Here is an 18,354-nt window from a genome sequence, read left to right as displayed (position 1 = left end):
CATGTTGGGTGATTTGTCATACGGTAAAGTCACTTTGTGTTCTTTTGACCAAGAATTGGTTTCACAGAGACCAAACAGCAACAAAGCAATAAAAAGTAATGCACAGCTTTTATTGACAGCTAATAGCTGTGCTCCACTTGGGACCAAGCATGTCATGCTTAGTTATGAATGAGAGCCACTTTCTAGACTTCTCACAGAATAGGTTTCAGCTAACTGAACACAAATGCACGGTAATTCCACAGCAAGGTGAAGTACAGGATCTGAGTCCCATAGTACTCAGTTACATGTAAAACCCCATAAATCCATGTTATGGACCCAGATGATTTGGTTTTGTTGCTTTGGTTTTGTTTTTTTTTTAAGTGACTGGAAGGACAATATAATTTCTATTGTAATGGGAGATTTCAGCTTATTGTAGATGATGTTTCTGAAGGCTACAGACACAGAAAAGGCTCACAATTTCAGTTAAGTGGGAAAGGAAAAATCTGCATTAGCAAGAAGGTCTGCCAGTTTAATTACAATTAAAAATTGTGTTTTTTTCCTCTCCAAAGCAGCAATAAAACCAAGTGGAATAAAGATACAACATAAGAACAAACTTTAGCAAAACCTGGGGAGAAAAGGATAACAACATCCTGTAAAGAATGTCACAAAAAGTTCTCATCTTACCTCTGTGCCAGAATTAATCTGAAAACATTCATAACAGAAATCCCTAAGTAAAGTACTAAAAACCTTTATAAGTCACACAGATATATACAGAGATAAGTTAATTAGTAACACTCTCAAGCATTAGGAAAAGGGCTACAACTTGGCCTTAGCCACAAGTTAAATCAGAACAATTAAAATACTGGCTTAGCTCAAAAACAGTAAAAACTGTAATCACTGCCTCAAAGGCAATGTAGGAATAGCTGATGGCTGGCAAGGGCAAGTGTTTAACTACCCTTCAACAGAAGGGCATACACTTTGAAGTAATTTCTCAAATTTGAGGTTGATAAAAACAACAAGCATTTTAAGAAGATAGACAATATGCTGTCACAAAGTTGTGGAAAAAAGCTCTTACTTAGATATTTTATATCCATCTTTCCTGAGTGCTGAATGAAGGAAAAAGTGCAAAATAGCAAGAAGAGACTACTGTTACCCTTGTTCCATTAATATCAAAAAAATTGAAACAGGTGCTTTTATCCATTTAAAAACTGCACAGATGTGTGATCAATTCAGAAGAAAGTGTGTGATTTTCTACACGTAACAACATTACCCCCCAAACAAAAGACCTATTGAAAATGAACCTGTTACTCCATATATCCACGTAAGTACTAGCCAATTTAGGACCATCTTTCATAGTGCCTGTCAAACCAACAACCTCACTAAGCCTCTGTAAGGCCATATGCCCAAAGTGTCATTTATACTGATCAACTTCACTGCCACGTTAGCATATGTTTAAAATTAAGCCTGTGCTGGAAAGACCTGCTGGATGCAAGTGACACCAGCACATCAGAGCTTAGACTGCTGCAAGTGAGCTCCATCTTGATCTCTAGAAAAGAACAGTTCCACCAATAAGTAAACCAGTTCAGAAGCTGCACATTTAAATGGATCCAAAACCATGGATCCAAAAGACTTTTGTCTGATCTAATTCTGTAGCTGCTGTCAAAATGCGTAGCCTTGTCTTGCTCTAAACATGTACGGCCGCTTGTGCCTGCCACCTTTCTGGCACTGAGCAAGCATTCCCATAGAAAGCTCCTATAAGGCAAGTCAGAGTAAGGAACTCAAGGCCATCAAAAGAAACCCCAAAGATACTGCTGAGTGGCTGTTTCACAGTTCTCCATGAGGGTACATGTGGCATGAGGAAGGATGAAAAGCAAGGATTACTCCTTTCAGTGCCAAAGTGCGCTTACGCCAAGTGAAAGCATTGCCACTGGTGAGATTCTCTGAGACAAAACCCAGCTCCAGACAGAACCTCTGTGCTAAATTTTGAAGAGTTCATCAGTGAGCTAAACATAACTTTTAAAGAAGCATCTCCTAAACAGAATTTGAAAAAAAAAAACTAGCTCATAAATAGAAGTTAATGTATTCAAGACCTCTGAAATCTAAAAAGATGACTGGAAAGAGAATATTTTTTTTTTTTTAATTTTACTGAGGCATCCTGTAAAGCTGCAGTATAAATCCTATTAAACTGAACTTAGTTTGTCCATCCTTAAAATAGATTTGACATACAAACACAAACACAAGGTCAAGGTCACAGATCAGCAAGAAAGATTACAAAGAGGACTGATGTAAGAGCTGGCATTTGATCAAAGCTCCTGGATATATATATTTTTTTAGTACACTTCCCAGAAATACCACTACATTTTCTTCACAGTGGTATATTACATGTTTTAAGTATTCCCTGCCTTTAGGAGCAGCTGCCCTGTGCTTATTTATTTTGACAGGAGATGTTAGGCAGTGCATCAAGTAAACTAAGGAAGAACTCTTACATTAAATGAAAAGGAAGACACTTTTTGTCATCTTTTCACTCTATTCAGCTATGTGCTGATACATATTAAATCACAAATCCAAAAGGAGAACCCACTCACAAAAACAGGACATGACAGTATGACCACTGCTAGAAAATCAGGACATCAGCTTATAACTTCATGATGCCCAAGTCAGTCACCTTAATATAGCAATTGTGTATTTGGATGTGCACTTCCAAACACAACACTCATTTATCTATCCTAATTATCTGTGTGCACAGCATATATTTTGCAATTATAAAAAAAAGCCCCGCTCTTAAAACAAGGCCTGAGCAGAACACAAATGAACCTCTTCTGTAATCAGGACATTTACCTCCCAGAAAGCCACTTTAATGCTGAATGTTGAGTAAGTGAGCAGATAGACTAAACACAGTGGCAACAGTTGAAAGACTCATTAAAACTCAGCTCCTGAAAATAGTTTGCAATGAAAGTCATTCAGTGATCTACCCATCCATCCACCCACCCACCGATACATTCTCAAAGCTTTAAACACGAGCTGAAGAATATTTAGCTTGGAGGTCACGTCCACCAGACGTACCTTCTGACCCTTAAACAAGAGGAAGGGAAGATGTCTCGGGCAACACAATATCGTATGACATCCAAAGGTGCACCGCTGACAGAAATGTTAGATGCTTATAATAAGAATTAGCCATTTAAAGAACTGTGTGCCTTGTACTCTCGATTCTGAACCCCCACTTTCCACACCAGCACAGCTCTAACGTTAGTCTAGACATGACTGGGAGCAGTTTATATTTAGACAGAGAGCCATGGCTATAAATAGGACTGTCCGTGTTGGTATAAAGCTTTTATCAGAACCCATTAGGGTTGACCTGCCTAACTCACTTGTATGTAGCCATCTCAGACATCACCAGTAAAACCTTCATGCCATCACACACCCTCCGGTATCTTGTTTCATTTCAACATTTGTTTACCGATTTTTCTCCATTTAATTTTTTTTATAGCTATCATGTTTACAGCACTCTACCTGTGTGACTGGGTTGGCTCAGCTACTAATGAAGAAGCCTCACATGAAAAAGATTAAAAAAAAACCCTGCAAGTTCAAAAAGATGTCTCCTTCTCGAAAAGATCCTTCACAAGAAGTGGATTGTAACCCTTTTAAGCTATAGTACTGCCTGAGCTACTATAGCTAGATACAAATCATTCTTGAAGCCTGGAATGCGAGCCTCTCAGTGCAACAATATAGGTGTTTTTTTAGCCCTAAAAATGATTCGCCAGATCTTAAAACAGTCACTGGTTTAAGATCAAATTGAGTGAAGTTGTAGACCTTGGGGCAATACAATTCTGTTCTTCCTTAGCCCCTTTTTTTCTAAATCCTTTCAGTGAAACAGGAGAAAAAGAAGAGGGTTGTTTCTCATGTGTGTTTTTTTCTGTTGTTTTTTGGGGGTTTTTTTAAAGTAAAATTTCTGTTCTTCCTGCTCTGTGAAACAGTGAAATCTTCTAACTGCACTGAACTGCTAGGATGAGGGGAAGAAAAAAAAAAAAAAAAAAAAAAGTCAAGCAATTATGATGACTTAAAAAAGGTCACTCAACATAAGCAACTTACTCCAAGAACCAAACATAGACATGAATCTTTATTTAAGATATTTCACAACTAAAAACATTTTAAGAAACCTGTGATTTTATTAGCAGAATAGCTACCCAATACTTGAAAGTCCAAGCCACATCTAATTGGAGTCGTACAGATTATTTAAGTGTACTAACATATGAAAACCCTAATGTGTGGAAAATCTTGTACTTTAACCGAGCAATATTACAGCAAATAACTGTTCACACAGTAGTGCATTAGGTCTTCTCTCACGCTTACACTATTAAAACTTTCTCTGGTCATCAGAACCCAAACTTAAATAAAACAAGTCAGCAGAAGTTGGCTGTTTTGTTGTTTGGGGGTTTTTGTTTGTTGGTTTTTTTGTTGTTTTTTTTTTCTTTTCCTATTAAATACCAGTTCACATTCTACATATACAACTTGCAGGAGCAGGGGGTTTCTGCTTGTTCTGAATTTTGAACCAAACCTCCTGATTTTTTATTTTTTTAAAATCTTTCTTACTGTGACAGCATAGAGGAAACATTTGAAACCCTATTCTGTGCCATTCCTATTTGGGGAGCTCTAACAGAAAGATCCAAAACCTTCCACATAGAGAGCCTAACACAAACCATTTCAAGTGTGATGCCTCTGAAAAGAGGCAATGACAAACTGAAATACCTAACTAGCCAATACAGCAACAAAAAAATGAATATGACAGGTAGGAAAAAGAGAGTATTTCTGGTTAATTCAACAGTCAAGTAGTCCACAACAATGGATTATTATGAAGCACTGGATGGATACCAATAGCTAGTCCTTACGGGTATTCTTTTATTTACTTATATATTTAAAAGAGTGAAAAGTATTATCTGTGGTTACATTTACACACGTGAAATGTCAAATCAGGAAGTTTTAAGAAACTTTAAAATATAATTTTTACTTTAATAGTATCCCTTGAACTTTGCATTTACATTTTATTTACTTATTTTTACTAACATAAGCAGATCTATGCATTTTAAAAGACAACAAAATTATGATATGGTTATGCACACACAGAGATTTGTATGTATGTATCTAGTTGATGCAACAGATTTTAAGGTTGCAGAATTAAGCACATGATAAATGGACATCTACCATAGTGAAAAACAGTAATACACCACCAATCTAAGCATTATGACTACTAAAAGCAAGCTGTTTTACATTCAAAATCTGAATATTCTTCTATTACTCAGGACACAGCATAGGAATTTCCAGTAATTCCAGCCTTGCAGTTCCTCAAATTGTTCAACACACACCACCCGTAGCAGGTGATCTGGTTTCCCACATGCTGGAAGTCTGATACTGATTTATCACCTAACAAAACTTGCTGGTGGTTAACAATGAAAGGCAGTGGGAGGTAGGTGGTGGATTTCCCTCAGTAAATTTTGACTCTGCTTGATATGGGGGAGCGACCCCACAGAAGTGTGTCTATGTGATTACAGATGATCTCTAATCATAAAGTATGGAGATAGAAATTGCCAGAGAGCAAAAAATCTAAAAGGTCATGAATCTAGCAAATAAACACGTGAAACTCCACCAAAGTAACTTAAACTACATATCACGTAGTATTAAGTCATTGTCTAATAGTTATTATCCATAACCACGACTCTTATCGATTCTGCTGATCAGGCCAGGTATTATTTCCAGCTTAATCTGCCACAGTAGAGATCTGAGCGTGGCTGACAGGTCACAACCCATGTCCTTTGTGTTAGATAAAGCCATCTTTCCTTGATGTATCTGGAAGAGTCATTTCCCAGCTCAATATACCATCAATAAGTAACTCCAACGCTTTCCAAATCAATATAGAGTAGGGCATTGTCAATGACCTGAAGATAAGTCTCACTGACTATCTGTATTCTCGCTAAACTGTACTTTTTTGTTTGTTTCTTCTCTTTTTCAGTGTGCCTTTGTAAGAATTCCTGTCATAAAGGTGGAGAAGAAGGTTTTAATTCAGCCTTGTTGTTCAATTTCACAAGTGAATGGTAGCAAAGAACCTAAGAAGGCTAAGTCAATGTAATTTCATTCAACAGCAGTTCAGGCTCATACATACCTACACAGCCTTGCAGAACTACAAGACCACTTACAAATACCAAAATATATGCAGAAATGAATCAAATTGCACAGGGAGATGCATGCCAAACAGGGCAAAGAAAGGAACACCAGGGGAAAAAAAAAAAAAAAAGACAAAATAATAGAAAATTTTTAAAAATTAAAAAAAAAAACAAACCAAACAAACCTAGTCTTCTCAAAGAGACTTTATGCTCTAAGAGCACACAATTTAAAATCTGTTGAGAAAAGGCCAGAAGTTGTGTGGTTCAGGTGATCACATCTCCAGCTTTCCAGGAAACTTTTAGCAGATTGCTACCTTGGCACCCTAGTTAGCAATCTCAGGAGAGAGAGATCAAATACCATCTGGGTGTATGAAATAAACCACCTTTTGATGCAAAATTCTTAATACAGCCAAGGACCAAAGCTATTAGGAATTAGATAAAGTTACCACTCTATGCCTGGGGTAAGAAAAATAGTTCAGGGGCAGAAATTCGTACCTTTCAAGCATCAACGCTGGACCTTTGTGAATCTGTTTTTCACTCCACCCTGCCAAAAATAAATACATTATGATCAGGATACAGAAACTTACAGTGGAAAACAATTTTATGCCTACTGTAACAGCAAACTCATTCTGTTTATTCAGTATTAGCTCATGAAAAGGAGTCTAACTTCTTAACAAGGTATCAACTGACTGAAATAAGAGTTTTCCCCTGAAGTTAGTTAAATTTGTGGTCAGTCTGTGACCAAACAGAGCCAAACAAGCTGGTAAACATAACATTCCAAGAGGGAGGAAACAGGTCTCCTTGCCCAGTTAATACTATCCACTTTGTCAAAAGAAGCTGTCATCAGGAGATTATCTTTGTTCAGCCACTCCTGCTATCCATTTATCCATGACGACTTAAAGAAAACCAAGACGCACAACACAGTCTCAACATCTCATTCTGCTTTTCTAAAACATTACTTGTCTTCTCCCACTATTATCCTTAAGGTACTCTCAATGTCTTTTCTCAGCTCCCTGCTTCTACAACCCACACTTCTGTAACATGACTGACATACAAAGACCTTTCCACGCTACACAAACTACAGCTGTTACTGTAATCCTTCCCCTCACAACAATCTGACCATATAACCCTTTGCTACAAGTTTTCAATTGTTTTTCTCTTTCTCTAGATTAAGTTTAAAATTTCTCATCTGAGTTCTGCAGACATTAATAACTCTTTCATTTCTACCCACTTACTGTGTCCTTCTTCTTCATCCTTTTGTTTCCACAAATACTTGTTTTTACTCTAATACTCAGCCACCTCTCACACAGGAAATTCCATTATGCTTCTGCACTGCTCCCCAGGCAAATATCATCTACCCTCTGGAGGCTATTTCTTCCTTTCCTCCAACAGTAAATCACCACAGTAAAAATTAAACCAAATCCAGCCAAATACCTCCTGCAAAACCGCAAGACAAAACACAAATAATGTATTTTGCATGCCTTCCCTCATGGATTCGCACTATACCGTTTGTTGCTTTTCTTTCATAAAATTCTATATGAAGTTTAAAACAAATACATCTGCACCTGTGAGATGCTGAGTACGTATATAACACACGTTCAGCTGGACAGCAATTAAATGAAGCCCTAGAGCAACACTGGACTGCAGAGCAAGTATGTTTTCCCTTCCTCTGACAAAAGAAAAAAACGCATTTATTGTTTTTGCAGTACAACTATACATGTTGCTGTAATAATACCATTCTCACCTGATACCTTTCTTTTACTTCGTATGATTGGAGCGGGAGGAAAAAGCAATACACAGCACAAGATCATCAGAACACAAAAGATTAAAGATATGGAGAAAAGAGTACAGAAGGGCTAAAATATAGCATCAAAAGGCTCCCCTTTGAGCTCCCGCTATTAAAAATTTAGTGAAAGCTCCTTCTCTTCCCTGGCTGGTACAATAACAATATCCCTACTCTGATGCAATCTGTTTTCACTCCAGAGGGCACAGATGGAAGAAAGACCAGAGAAGGAAAAGAAATACTGCTCCTAGGAAAACTCATTTTTCAGAGTGACATTTATTTATTTATTTCAATCATGACAGCCAAAGATGACATGAACAAGGAAACTTTTGAGGAGGAAGGTGAAGGCAGAGAAAGTACCTGTCCCAGGGACTGGTTAAACATAAACCCCTATCACTTCCAGTGAAACAAAGGATGCTTTCTGTGTCTCAGTTTCCTTAATGAAATAAAATTCGGAGCCCAAATAGCAGACTTCATTTTGCAAGTTCTCCAACTTTTTGCACATAAGTTCTCCTCCTACTCCTCAAATCTGTGGGATTTGACTTACTGAGTCTACCTCTGATTTTGGTTTTATTGCAAATAAAGCTTAACCCTTCCCTCCAAAGTCCCTTTGGTGTTTCTACTAAATCATGTAATCCAGTGCTTGCTTGCCGCACTTCTGAAGGTGACCAGTTTGGCTTACCAAGAATAACATACTGGGATGAAAATTCCACCTGCCTTCTTTATGTGCTCCAGGTTTATGACATCAAGTCTGTCTGTACTTGACATTTTCTGGGAAACGATGCATGGCATAATTACTACTGTAAAACATATTATATTTTTGTAAATTCAGGCTGCAACCCCACAGCACTTATAACCTAAGACAAGATACAAAGATAATTCAGCAGAATAGAAGAGCTACAGGGAAAAAAGTAGGTATAAAGAAGAAAACCATCAATTGCAGGTGGAGACTGCAAGGCTGTCCAAGCTGCCTGGGACACTGCCTAACAAGCAAGTAGTTCTAAAGTATCAGAAAAAGAAGAGCAGAATAAAGATGATGTAGGATACTGCACACTGTAGAAGGATACAAGCAAACTGCTTCATTAAAATACAAAACCAGAGGTGGAATTCTAGGTAGCATGATTTCCTAAAACAGCAGCTATATTTCTTCATCTTTATTAAGATTATTTCCACTGAGGCACCATAATATCCTGTCACAATGCATATGGATGGGAATACAAAAGCTGTAGGGGTTACATTATTTTTATTGTGATCTTGACCAACAGAACAAGAGAGGACTGAAAGATCTAAAACATCTCGACTCTGTAATCTGTTTTCAAGGAAGGGGCAGAAGGAAGGGAAGGAGAAAGATAAGTGTGTTTCTCCCTATCCATTACCATTCAAAACAAAAGCTCCACTTATATGTGAGGGGTGGAGGGTAAGACTCCAAAATGAAAGTTAATATACTAAACTATATCTCTAATTCACTTCTGCATACGAGAAGCAAAGTGTGCACTGAATGTAAATTATATTTGTTCGCTGCCTGATAAGACAAGAATGACTCTAAAGAATATGGAATAACAGCCTCCTTTTTTGTCATTATGTTTGAACATAACATATTACTGAAGGCACCTTTCTCAGGTCCTCCATGAATTTTTCTATTTGCCTCAAACTACCTTATTTCAAAGCAAATGGATATTTTCCACAAACAATCATGATTCATGCCCCTCACAGCAATGATGAGAAAGGTAACAGTATTTATGACATGAATTCTAACACACATCCAAAAAACACAAGCTACTTGATACTGATGTGTAAGCAAAATCTTTGTCACTCTAGGTACTGCCACTAACACCTCTCGTTAAACATTTCCCTTTGATTGGCAAATTTGATTATGAGTTTAATTTTTGCATAGTAAAGCTCATGCAGCCATTTTTAATTTCAAATTGGTTCGTGCTCCATCATGACTTGCTGAATCCAACAAAAAAACCTTTGACATAGCGACCTCATAAATCATGAAGAACAGAAGAAATACTCTTAGTAGCAGAGAACTGTTGATAAGAGACTTTTTCCTCATTGACTGTATTCTGTCAGCTGTAACTATGTGCAAGAGTCCACACTTGCAAATTACACAAAACACGCATCTGAACTACCCTTCCATGAAATTATTTTCTTTGTTGAAGTGATAGCCACAGGTAGAAAAGCTAAGAAGAAAGTGTCTGAAGTTGACCAAGCATTCTATTTTTCTTTGATGCAATATACCACCATCCTTTAAAACTCCATAATTGTTAAAAAAAAAAAAAAAAAAAACAAAAAACAACAACAACAAGAACAAAAAAACCACAACACCTGATGTACTCTACATTCAAGCTACAGACAGCAGGCAACATTTCTAACTATATAAAGGGTTTTCATAGACTATCCATCCACTACATGAATCTGGAGAAAAAAAAACCAAACTATTTCAGGCTTGAGTGACCTACAGAATCATTTCTGTATCACTTATGCATAATGCGAGGTCATTAAAAACCCCACCCACAAACAAACTAATGACAAGTAAGAGGCATTTCAGTTACCAAAGACCTATTTCAATCTGACATCTAAATATCTGATGTTTGATGGCTGCTGCTCTTTACAGACTGATCATAGTAATTTCACTCCTTCGTTGTTCACCAGGACCTCTCATTACATGCACTGTGTGGGTCTAAATGACATTGGAGGCTACCAGGCATGGTCAGAATTGAAGGAAAAAAGTTACTCTATCTTTGACCAAAACAGCACATGTCACAAAGATCAATGGACATATCACAACAGTCCTCTGGAATATTCCTATTTTACACATGATGAGTAGCAAGTCGGCAGATTAAACAACCTGCTCACAGACACATGATGTCATATCCATAGCAAAGGTAAGATGATTTTCTAAATCTCAGTGTGGCCTTTTGATTAAAAGATATTCTGTCTCCACACTTTGTAGGTGGGTTTGTTTTGTTGGGTTTTTTTCTTCCTACCAGTGAAACAAAACAGCAACTGAATGAACTAAGCTTGAGGAACCAATGGGGATTACTAAAAAAACAGAACTTGGCAGAGCAGCATAAATAACTATCTTCCAAAATTACCACCCTTGCTGCCATCCTTAATGGGAGATGGGTGTCAGTCAAGCACAGCCAATGCAGATTTACAGAATACCTGCTGAACTGATGTTCTGTCCAAGAAAACATCTGTATCAGTATTGAACTGAAACGATAAATTATTTCGTAAGGATCAAAACCAATATTCCACTGAATTTTTCTATTTCTCAGAGATCTTACACGCTGAAACAGTCCTAATAAGCTGGGTAACTATTTAGTTGATTGGAACTGGAAAGACCACTGTGCAGCAGCAGACAGTGTTTTGCTGCAGTGGTTCTTCTGATCCACTGCTCACTTTCAGTCTCATTCCTAACCAAGCACAATAGTCCTTTTTTATCCTGAAGCAAGGCTTTGTCATAGTGAAGCACATATAAACGTGCATACACATCCCTAAGCACTTCCTTCCCAAACAGGTCCATTTTTACTGCCTGTCAAAACCTGCTTTTTCCAAGTCCAATTCAGCTGCAGTGCACTCACAGCATTAGATTGCTCCGATGGACTAGAAAACAGGATGTGTGTTCACCTGCATGTACACCAGTATATAAACAGAACTCCAGGAGTCCATACTGGACCCAACTGCAGCAGCAAGTGGATCCATACAGGCAGGGGTTTTCTTTGTGTCTTCAACTGCTGCTTAGTGCCCAGGCTCTTGGAACCCTGGCCTATACCAAGCCTGACTGAGCATCCTCTGCATATTGTGCCATTAACTAGAACCAAGCCTGCAGAAACAAGTTTGCCTCCCGCTTAAAGAGAGCCAAAAAGCATAGGAAGAACATTCATCCCTTGATAATCAGTATTAACATTTTCCTGGCAAGTTCTCCCAAATTCAAATTCCAGCTTCAGAAGCTGAAGGTTTCCAAATTAACCAAACTCACTAAATAACTTTGTTCCTACACTTCTCCATTTAAAGAATTTGCAGATAGCTGCCACATGCACCCTTTGCCAGACTGAGAGAAAACAGATTAAGTGGCCACAGTTAGCTTTTTCAACATGCAGTACAGGGAGAAGGGGAAGTTTCTCAAACCTTCTAACTGCTAATAGTCAGTGCCACCTACAGTGATGCTGCAGAGGCAAAGATACAAAGAAAAAAAAAAGGTATTTGGGACTTTTAACAAGCCCTAAGTTTTTTCAAATAACTTCAAGAGAATAGATGAGACAAAGAAGATTAATAATCTTGTCTACTCCAGATCATTTCCTTGGACTGCAACAGGGCAATTGTGCTAGTACCAAAACCAGATACCAATTCTTAATATAATTTTACAAAAACATCTTAAAACTGCAACAACTTCTAAGTGCAACTTTCCACTTTCTCCTCTTGCCACATGTGCCCCTTCACGTAAGAATGATCACATTTTTATTAACAGCTCCATTTAAACCATTCAGTCCAATTCTCCTGCTACAGAAGCTTTATCCAGTGGTCAGGAAGAAGACGCCAGACCATATTTCATCAGGCCTTGTAAAATCCTCTCTTATTACCCCCACAGAGTATTATCTACACTTTTAATTTTGAGGGAAAGTTAGCCAACACAACAGACAAAATAATTTCCTCCAGAGGCTTCACAGCAGTGTCAGTTCAGTATGCAAGGCCATTAATTACACAACTGCCTTTAGCATGAGCAGGAACCTGGTAGTTAAGAGCACTGGCTTAGTTTCAGCTGCCTTCAGTATCTGCACAGAAAATCTATTCACTTAGAGAAGTTACACAACACCTCAACTTCCCCTTTTCTTTACTATGGTAAAAGATTGTGACAGAAGGAAAGCGGGTGGTGACAGCAGACAGGCACTTCACAATTTCAAGCAGGGCACAGCTACCTTTCAAAAACATATCTAAACTGGAATTTGCTTCTAAATCTGCCCAAATTGATATGTTCAAGAATGAACTTTTACTTAAAATTTGGTTAAATATTTCCAGATTATGTTACAGTTAGCTAATGCTGGAATGAAGTTCATGCCTCCAATGTAAAGAAAAAATGCATTCTTTAAATCTGCTTAATTGCCCATGGTTGCTTTTGGGGTTTATTTTTTTGTTTGTGGGGTTTTTGTGTGTGATGGGATTTTCCTGGTTTTGGTTAGTTGGGTGGTTGGTTCCTCCAACTCCCACCTGTCCAATACAGAACAATACATTCAAGCTAAGTTGTATTCCAAAATCCTCATCAAGATTTCAGTGTCATCAGGCATGCCCATTAAGTAAAGTTGGCAATAGATGTTTTAATTTGCAAAATACCCTTCTGCTTTTCATTTAGAAATAAAAAGAAAGCCAGGAAAATCACATGCTACCCAAGTTGATATATTCCATATCTCAGAAAAGGTATCAAAAGCACACACTCATCAGCTCTCTTTCAGCTGTGATCTCACTTATCTACCTCATATCTCTATTGAAACACTAATAACTGACCTAAAAAAAAAAAAAAAAGCCAAACCGACCAAAAACCTCACAAGCCCCAGAACTGTCTCTACTCAAGAGGAATTATCAGAAGCCTCAAAGCAGTCACAGCAATCTTAACTGGTAAAATGTTTTCAAGGATTTGGATTTAATCACGTCATTTTCTTTTCCATTTGTTTTAAGTCATAGGTTGAATTATTTATGAATAAAAGTTAATTGTATTGAAATGCAGTGCTGCCCTGTATTTATCTAACACCTTCTTCAGAACTCAGCCACTGACTGGCTAAAATCTACAGCGTCAATACAGAATTTAAGATAAGACTTAACCATTTCTGCAGCATTACTGCAATTAACTTCCAAAATCTCATTAGATACAGTCAAGTCCCTTGATCTTGTGATCTGCTGTGTAACTGTTGTAGTTGTGCAACTCTTTTTACTGACTTTTGTTATTGTTACAACATGTGTTTGTATTTAAAAAAAAAAATCCAAGGGGAAAAATAATTCACTCACAAAATAAATGTTTGAATAAGTAACTTTTGACTTATTCGTTATGGTAAAAGTTGGCATTGAGTACAAACAATCACATTACAGAGTCTATCTGGAGCTTTTTGAAATTTTCTTAGCTGTGAAAGGATCTCAAAAGATCAATGACTTGCATGCATAAGGCTGTATTGACACTCTTTGCAAGGTGCAAAATGTAAGCTCAAGAATAGACTCATATATACATACTGCCCATCTATAAAGTGTTAATCTTAAGTCGGCAAGGCCATATGAGAGAAGTAACTATTATAGTGGATGACTGCTACTCACTGCTTTCCAAGTCCCTCCTTTCCTTAAAGCAACTCCTGTACTTGTCACCTGTGAGGACAAGGAGTAGGGAGAGGAGTTCACAAATACCCCTGTGGCTTGGGCATGGTGATAACACCACAGGAAAGATGGATTTTCATTTTCTCATCAAGTTATTAGATTAGGTTTACATGTAGATTTAAATGCCCAGGAGGAGTGTGCCACCTGTCCTAAACTTAATTAGTTGGGAATGTCTGCATGACAAGTGCAGATACCTCAGATGTTTTGGAGTGACCACAAGCAAACATCCAAATAATCACCAGCACAACTTCACTGATGCCAAGAATGAGGCACTAAGCACAGCTCTCTGTGAAACAGCCTGATTTTTATTAATGGAGTGTTTCATACTTCCCATCAAACATGCAACTGATAGCAGCTGAACATCTATAATACCAGAAAATCAACTGTGTAAAGTCTGCAACTGAGTTAGGGAAATGAAGAACACCAGCTTTCTCATTAAAACATGGGTGCATGTTTACACATGGAGTGTAGGAGGCAAGGCAATAAGGATGAAAGCTCAAATCCTGGTAGACTTTTCCTTAGCTTTGTTCTTGTTCTGTTTATCATAGCAGCACATATAAGATTTTCATATTTTTATAGCTCCCCTCACATGCCACCTCCACCACCACCCCAGGTAAGACCAATACAGCAGATTAAAAACTAGGAAAAAATCCATTTAAAGAGGCAAACACATCCCTGTGCAAGCATATTTCACATTTAAAAGCTAACCCACAACCCCCTTAAAAGGTTAATTAGAATGTTATCTGTGTTAGTACGCAGCAACTACTGACACAGATGTGAATAACTAAATATAACAGAGAGAATTCAGTTATCCATCTCCTTATGTTGCCATTGGCACACACAATAAATTTGTCTCATTAGCAGGGGCTACTTAGTTTGTTGTAGTAAACAAAGCTGCCGATATCGACAGCCTTGCATACTTTTCATTCACTCACATATTTTTCTTTACTTAGACTTTTAGCGTATGCCACAGAAAAGTCTAATGTTAAACATTCCTGGAGTGTCACAATATGTAATACAATAAAACAGATTACAACCATACCTTTCTTTCACAGCAGTGGTGCCAAGCACAGGTACACTGTAGCAATCAATTTGTTCTGCAGACAGTAAGGCTTTCATAGAATACTAATGCAAAAATCTCTTTTCTTTCTCCTTCGACTTGACTCCCCAATGCCCGGGTCCTGACCAATACAAGCAGGAGGGCGGAATGTCTTCTGCTGAGATAACCACAACTACTAATCAAGTATACGTGTACAAGGGCACGGGATTAAACCTCCACCAGGCTTGACTCGGGCACTGAGAGCAGCTAAAGACATGCAGAGCAAGGTCAGAATTAAACACATACACACACACACACGCACGCGCATCTACTTGAGTGAACTAATTTATCACACTTTACCACTGACGGCTTTTTTACCTCGGGGGAGTAAAATTACATCCTGGTGAACCGACGAGGTTCAGACACAACAGCTTCCAACAACAAATCAGATCTCACAGAAAACTGCAACTCTGCTCCTAGGTGCACAACTCCTCTCCCTGGCTGAACAGGCTGCTTCAGGAACTCGGTGCCTGCCTCTCCTGTCAGTGTCTGTGGGTGTGTGTGTGTGTATGTGTGTGTGTGTGTGTGTGTGTGTGTGTGCGTGTGTGCAAGGGGCGCCACCGGGCACTGGTTGGGAAGGAGAGTGTTAAAAGTTCAAAAACAGGCAGCAACTCCCTTGGAGAGAGTTTTCTCTTTGACTGTATTTATCTTTACCTCTTAACATAATCAATCTATCAAGTCTAATTACTCCAGAAGAAAACATTTTATTATTGTCTAACATAGCAAATGTCAAACAAGCTGTTCATTTACCTTGAAGTTTATTAGCATAGAAATGCAACATGAAGATGCTCTCTAAACACTGTCACTTGTATTCACAACATTTTCGAAAACCCACTTAGCAGGTTTTTATTGTGTGGCATAGCTGGATACTGTATTAGTCCTTAAAACAGGCACAGCATTTCTTAACTCTGTCACCCTTGAGCTAACACAAGATGCTTATTTAAACATATATTTTGCATGTAACTTCTCTTTGGTTCTTTTAATTTAATCTCCCACATTCCAGGCATCCATACACATATGGATGCATGCTTTTTCTTAAATGTTTATACATGCGCATTTCAAGCAGGAGTGAACTGCTAAAATTTTTAAAAGCAGGGGTTTTTCCCCTCTTCTTAAGTTTTGCCCTGTCATGCATCCTTCCTGGCGTTTTTCTTACAGTATATGCAGGTGTATATTTTACCAAAAACTCTGAGATGAACCCTACAGATTTTAACCAGTAGGCTTTTAACAACTCTGCTTTTGCATGTGATCTCTACTGGAAATAAAACACTGCACGAATTCTTCCAAAAATGAGCCCAAAAATAACACTTGGCACCTTAGCTAGAATAAATTAGCAAAATATTTTCGAAATACCAGTGGCTTCGCAGAGACACCAGGAAAAAAAGCAGCATTAATCAATACTGATGAGTTTGTCCTTGACATACTGACCGTGTCATCGGGCTATTGTCATGTGATATCATGTCATTTCCCCACCTGGCTCATGACCTTGTCCTTTAAATGACCCAAAGCTTCCCTCAAGTAGCAGGAGGCCCCTCCCCGCTGTCTCAGCAAGGTCGAACGGGTCAGCGTGTCCTCATCTATAATCCAGCACCATTTGTCAGCAGGGAGGCTGGAGGAGGCAGGCTTGCTACAAGGGGAGAATGCCCAATTAGGCAGCTGTCACACAAAGCATAGGCTGCAAAATTATCCCCTGTCAAAAGAAAGAGCAGCTGCGGGTGCCAATTACAGCAACCTTTCAACCCTTTAGGTACTGGAAACTACACAGAAGTAAATGAAGTACAATTAGTGATAACAAATCGATGAATTAGGACAGTAAATTAGAAATTACTAGCAGGTGAGCTTAGGTCTCCTGTAATGTTAAGGGCATGGCACCCCCCAGGCAAGGGCAAGAATGGACAGATTTCACAGAGCATATCAGTTTTGTCCTATCCATCTCTTGTGCAGAGCCCCTTTTCCTCCACCGTTTTCTTCCCAAAAGCCTTGTCTGAGTCAGATAGCATAGGGAAAGGAAAAAAAGCAACCCAAAGAAAAAAGAAGTTGTAGTGCCTGGTCTTCCCTCTCTACCCTAGCAAATGCAGTTTCCTCCTTTCTCACAAGGAGGTCCTCCGAGCAAGCACATTCTCTCTCTAGTAAGCATACTCTGTTTCAGCCCGACATTTGACATTTGCTGTGCCTCATGTTCCAGCTGAACAAGATTTACTCCAGGGGGGAAAAAAAAAAAAACCAAAAAACCCAAACCCAAAACAACAAGTGATAAATTCTCTGTAAATTTTATATCATTTATACTTGAAACCCCTAAATCTTAGTTAACTGCAAGACTTTTGACTATGGGAGAAAACTACTTATTTCTCCACATTTCAGTTTTCTGATTCTACCATGCAGTGGCATCTCTGAGCAGACATAGAGCCTTAAGTTTGTCAGCAAAGTTTCTATTTCTACTCAATGGACTTTTTTTTTTTTTTCCCCCTCCCTTGGTGGACAATTCCTAAATATATTCCCCTCCCTGTGTTTTCTTAATGAGCCAACCTGGAAAGTTACTGTACTGCTGGTTCTGATTTCTCCTCTTGTGCAACATACAGCCACCTCAAACTATGGTTTAAGACAGTTGGACAAATACCTTTATATTTAGGTGCTTTGAATCAACAGAAGAAATCTGAGGAACAGAATTCGAATTCCAAGATGCCTTCTACCTGGTCTTCCAGGCAGCCCACAGTAGTTTCAATCTAAGTGAGGCTGCTGTTTATCTTGTCAATTCTCTCATTCCCTAACCTCAAATCCATTTCCTTTATATCCTCATACCTTGCAACCACACTAAGTACTGGGGACAGTAGTCCAGATATCTTCCAGCAGCAGCTTTGAAACAATACCTGTATACCTGTGCTGTAAGTCATACATGTAGTCACAAGCACATGTGTGTATTTATGCTAATAAACTAACCAGAATATGAAGCATGGTCGAAATTAAGTCACTCATCTGCA

At 38.4% G+C, this 18,354-nt stretch overlaps 1 protein-coding gene across 21 annotated transcripts in view; it reads right to left on the bottom strand.

Moving 5' to 3' along the window:
• The window catches only part of NRIP1 (nuclear receptor interacting protein 1), a 101,012-nt gene that overhangs the window by 17,536 nt on the left and 65,122 nt on the right, over positions 1–18,354 (bottom strand). For 10 of the 21 annotated variants that reach the window (XM_071755486.1, XM_071755551.1, XM_071755480.1 and 7 more), the window contains one exon: positions 6,630–6,678. The exons of 6 other annotated variants lie outside the window; for them this stretch is intronic. The gene's annotated coding sequence lies outside the window, so the exon portion shown is untranslated. Of the gene's footprint in view, positions 1–6,629; positions 6,679–15,319; positions 17,004–18,354 lie in introns of all 21 variants that reach the window. 5 more of the 21 variants (XM_071755567.1, XM_071755540.1, XM_071755595.1 and 2 more) reach the window with 2 other exon arrangements.

This window comes from Heliangelus exortis, chromosome 1, assembly GCF_036169615.1.
Source record: "Heliangelus exortis chromosome 1, bHelExo1.hap1, whole genome shotgun sequence".
Classification (NCBI taxonomy): domain Eukaryota; kingdom Metazoa; phylum Chordata; class Aves; order Apodiformes; family Trochilidae; genus Heliangelus; species Heliangelus exortis.
This window is presented reverse-complemented; position numbering and strand designations above follow the sequence as displayed.